Here is a 5,273-nt window from a genome sequence, read left to right as displayed (position 1 = left end):
ATGGGTGCTTACAAGCACATCCAGGAGCTATGGAGGAAGAAGCAATCAGACTTGTGTGGTACATGATGGCCTCAAATGCCCAGTTCCTAAGGTTGTGACCTATAGCAAGTCTGCCCATCATGATGTTTGCCAGCTAGAGTTTGCCTCAAGCCTTCAGTCTGTTGCAGAGGAGCGAGCTGGACGCCACTGTGGGGCTCTGCGAGTCCTGAATTCTTTTTTTTTTTTTTTAAGATTTTATTTATTTATTTGACAGAGAGAGACCGCGAGAGAGGGACCACAAGCAAGGGGAATGTGAGAGGGAGAAGCAGGCTTCCCCCCGAGCAGGGATCCCGATGTTGGGCTCGATCCCAGGGTCCTGGGATCATGACCTGACCTGAAGGTAGACACTTAAAGACTGAGTCCTGAATTCTTACTGGGTTGGTAAAGATTCCATGTACAAATTCTTTGAGGTTAACTTCATTGATCCATTCCATAAAGCTATCAGATGAAATTTGGACACCCAGTGGATCACCAAACCAGTCAGCACACGGAGATGCAAGGGTTAACACCTGCAGGTGGCAAGAGCCATGGCCCTGGAAAGGGTCACAAATTCCACCACACTATTGGTGGTTCTCACTGTGGGGCATGGAGAAGACACAATACTCTCTGGCTCCATCGTTATGTTACTGCTAATGTAAGTAATGTTTGCAAAATCCTCACTTAATAAACAATTTAGAACAACAACAAAAAAAAATAGGAAAGGAAAGGAAAGGAAAGGAAAGGAAAGGAAAGGAAAGGAAAGGAAAGGAAGAGAGGAGAGGGAAGGGGATGGGAGGGGAGGAGAGGAGAGGGGAAGGGAAGGGAAGAGAAGAAAAAAAAATAATGCACTCACTGTCTAGCAGCTGAAAACATGGTTAGATCTACAGTGATTCTTCCATAACTCTGTTGTTTCACCATTGGTCTACCAAGGTGACAAGTCACAAGGGACGTTTACTGCTTAATAATAAATGCATAGCTGTGTGGAAACTGAGGGTGAAATGGAAGAGGTAATGAGGAAAAGGGTTGAGACCAGATCTGGGGAAACTCCAACTAGTGTATTCACTATTACATTTTTATGAAATTATAACCATGTTGGACATTATAAAGTCTTATTATTTAACAGATGTAAAGAAATGGCTACTAAGCTCTCTCTTCACTTAAATAACTTTTCTACAAAGTTTCCAGATATTTTAAGTGATTATTACAGACATGCACAAATGTGTTCTATTTTAATGTATGCACCCAAGGTTAGCAAAACTGTCCAAGAGAATTTTAGAAATAAGCATCCTCTTCCAATATGGGTTAGCAGTGGTTCAAAAAAAGCCAGGAACACCTTTGTTGAGTAGTCAGGAGAGTTTTGTTGCAGCCACCTTCTTCCTCCGTCCCCCTTACACACACTGGCTCCCTGGGTGCATGTGTACACACACACAAACACACATACACTTATACAGGCACATACACACACGAACACACATGTATGCACATTCACAAATATACACACATTGACATATAAGCATACACATTTACACAGCACACACATACATATATATACATGCACATACGTGCATACATACACACACATGTGTGCACACTCACATGCACACGCACATACATACACCATTTACAGCCCTACGAGAGCATAGAAGTTTGTGCTCTTGAGCCTTCTATGCCCTCCTCTGTGGACGGCAGCAGCCTGGTGTTGAGCAAATACCACCAGACTGAGGCAGGAGTTCTGGGGTTTTCCCAACTGTGCCTTAAGCAAATTTATTTCTTTTTTTTTTTTTAAGATTTTATTTATTTATTAGACAGAGAGACAGCCAGTGAGAGAGGGAACACAAGCAGGGGGAGTGGGAGAGGAAGAAGCAGGCACCCAGTGGAGGAGCCTGAAGTGGGGCTCGATCCCATAACGCTGGGATCACGCCCTGAGCTGAAGGCAGACGCCGAACGACTGAGCCACCCAGGCGTCCCAAGCAAATTTCTTTCTTATCTCCAGATTTCATCTGTAAGGGGGGAAAAAAAACTTAGATCCGACTGGCCCATGTCTGTGACCTCTTCTAGATCTCAGATTTGACATAAATGTGAACCAATAACTCTACCACCATGCACAGTAGGACTTCTTACTGAATCAGGTGGTATTCCACATGCAGCAGGGATTTCTCTTAAATAAAACGAAAGTGTAATTCAAAAGTGTTGATCATTAATCATGGTTGCTGAAGGCAGAATGTGAGGAAAATAAATTTCTGTGGGTCCTTCTATGTTTTTGAAGAGCCTACGTCTTTTCTGTTTGGGGGAGCCCAACCCAGGGTCAGCCGGTAATAGTTAGACACTCCAACATCCATGCAATGATGGAGCCACGGAGACAATCTCGGCTGTAGGTAAGAATCATAAGCTACAAGTTCAAGTTCAAGGTAGTATTTTAAAAACACAGATTTCTGGTCCCAACCTCTCTGGGCATGGGGCCTGGTGATGGGTGGTCTTAGGAAGTTCCACGGTTAACTGTGAAGAACAGCCGGTGTGGGGGACCACTTTTTATGTTACAGTGGGATCTTCTGTTGATGGCAATTGTAATGGAAGACTTAAAAATGATTTGATTTTTGGCATTAGTTAGAGTTTTTCCTACTATATTAATTCTATCCTTAATTGAAAAATCATGACCAAGTAAGGACATATGTTAAGGAGAGTATAATTTCTCTTGAATTTTCTCTTGCAGTGTGTATAGATGATTTTTCTGTGATTTCTTTCCTTAGATTTCAGTCTGATATTTGTCTACTTTGATACTTCTAAGTTTTACCAGGAGAAAATCTGCTTCCTCTCACTACCTTCTCTTCTTATTCTCCTGCAATTTCTCCATATTTATTATTTATGCCCAGGTTTTATCATCAGAAAGATTTGGGAGAATCCCACTGATCCCAGAAAGCCCATGGGAGCCACAGTACATAGAAGGGCTATTTAAGAGCATCTTTCCTGACTGATAAATGTGGAATAACTCCACAGTGCAGTTGTTTGCAAACCTACTGTTATCAGAATCTCTTGGGGAACATTTTAAAATCCAGGCCCCTGGATTTAATGACTCAGAATTTCTGGGGCTGGTCACCTGCTATTTCTGTTCTTGAAACACTCCCTAGGTGATTTTGCTGCAAAGTCAGTTTGAGAACCACTGACCTAGATTAAAGTCACCAACTGTGTGCAGTATGAGCACGTGGCTCATTTTAAATCATCCGTGTCTCCCCCGGCACATTGCAGCCTTCAGTACATTTTTGGCTAAACAAACTGTTGACCCAAGATGTGACCAGCGCCTTATCCTGTAATTCGTTATTTCTATTATCTCTCATCTAATCAAATACTATTATTTTCCCTATGCTCATAAATTCTAAGAATTCCCCCAATCACCATTAGGTCAACTTCCATGAGGCACATGATCTTAGCAATAAAAATACATTCTTCAAATGAATAGAAGGACTTTCTCCCCGCTAGCTATATTTACCACATGCCTGCTATCCTGGAGAATTCATTTCTCCGTCTAGACAAGAAATTCTTTTAAAGTTAGTCTTAAAAAAAATGTTTACCACTCATCACTAACAATCTTATAACTTAGCATACTAGCATTTAATAAAACACCTCCTTCCTAACAGCAATGATCCTCCACTGAGAAAATGTGGTTTTAATTTTAAGGGGAGGGTAGGCAGAAGAACAGGAAGATTGAAACCCAGGATAAGGGGCATCTGAAATTAGTAAAGGAGAAAACGACCAGAGGTGGTGGTGCTCTAAGAGAAACAGCTACTCCCAACTTTTCCTGGTCTTGGTGGTCAGATGGCTAGATTGTTCGAGGTGCAGTGCAACAGACAATAGAAAGACAAACAGAGCCACACGCAGGGGATAAGAAGAGCTGGATTAGAAAATTCTGCCTCTGCCATTTACTAGTTAGGTGTAAATTTTGAGTAAATTATCTACTCTCTTTCAGCCTTACTTTATCATCTGTAAAACCAGGATAATACCTCCTTTCTGTATCAGTCCACGTGGGCTGTCATACAAAGTACCACAGACTGGGTAGCTTAAACAACAGAACATTTTTTCCTTCACATTTCTAGAGGCTACAAATTCAAGTTCAAGTGGCAGCAGGGTTGGTTTCTTCTGAGGTTTCTGTCCTTGCCTTGTAGATGGCCATCTTTTCTCTGTGTCATCACATGATCTTCTGTCCCGTGACTTGTTCTTCTCTTTTTCTAAAAGCAGCACTCATATTGGATCAGGGCCCACCCTAAAGGCCTTTTCTTCACTTAATCACCTCTTTGAAGGCCACATCTCCAAACAGTCACATTCTAAGGTTCTGCTTGTTAGAATTTTAACATATGAATAGAGAGGGAACACAATTCTACTCATAAAATGTCCATACTTATTTCTCTTGATTGTTGTAAGCACAAGATAAGAGAATTACGTTAAAATGGCCAGAAGTTAAGTACCTTGGGGACAGGGATGGTGCTTTGCTCATGGTTGAATATTACAAAGCATCTACCACAGAGCCTAACATGTGGTAGATACTTAATAAATGTTTGTTGAATGAACAGACACACTTCACGTAAACATAATATGTTTGTTTGATGTATCAACTTATTAGTCTATGAAATGAACTGTAATCATCTGCATCCATTTTGTCTCCTTAGCATCTCCAAGAACAGCAGTCAACAGAGGCCCGTTCGTGTTAAGTAACTGAACCGTGGCATGAGCCATAGTTCATGTGAAGAGAGATGCGGGGAAGGCGTTCTGCCCTGGTGCATTTCTGCCACTAAGCATGTTGTTTGCTTTTCATTATACATGAATGGCTTCAAAATGTTCAGTGGAAGTGAACAAGTTCTCTGAACATCTGTGAACTGAGTTTGCTGATCATGTCTGGTTCTGTTGTTCTTGACATAATTTTGTATCTCTAGTTAGGGGTCAGTTTTCCTCCATTCTCCTTCTAGCTTCAGAGTCCTGGTCTAACCAGTCACTGCCACGACTCTGGCATTCCTTTGGGTGAGCGTGAATTAGGGAGGGGATGATACTAGGAAGGTTAAAAAGTCCCATGTGATAGGGGCGCCTGGGTGGCACAGCGGTTAAGCGTCTGCCTTCGGCTCAGGGCGTGATCCCGGCGTCATGGGTTCGAGCCCCACATCAGGCTCCTCTGCTGTGAGCCTGCTTCTTCCTCTCCCACTCCCCCTGCTTGTGTACCCTCTCTCGCTGGCTGTCTCTATCTCTGTTGAATAAATAAATAAAATCTTTTA

The 5,273-nt window shown here is 42.2% G+C and overlaps 1 pseudogene; it reads left to right on the top strand.

Annotated features, from left to right (window-relative positions):
• The window catches only part of LOC109489523, a 16,824-nt pseudogene continuing 11,551 nt past the window's right edge, over window positions 1–5,273 (top strand).

The sequence above is a fragment of the Ailuropoda melanoleuca genome, chromosome 18 (assembly GCF_002007445.2).
Source record: "Ailuropoda melanoleuca isolate Jingjing chromosome 18, ASM200744v2, whole genome shotgun sequence".
NCBI classification, from domain to species: domain Eukaryota; kingdom Metazoa; phylum Chordata; class Mammalia; order Carnivora; family Ursidae; genus Ailuropoda; species Ailuropoda melanoleuca.
This window is presented reverse-complemented; position numbering and strand designations above follow the sequence as displayed.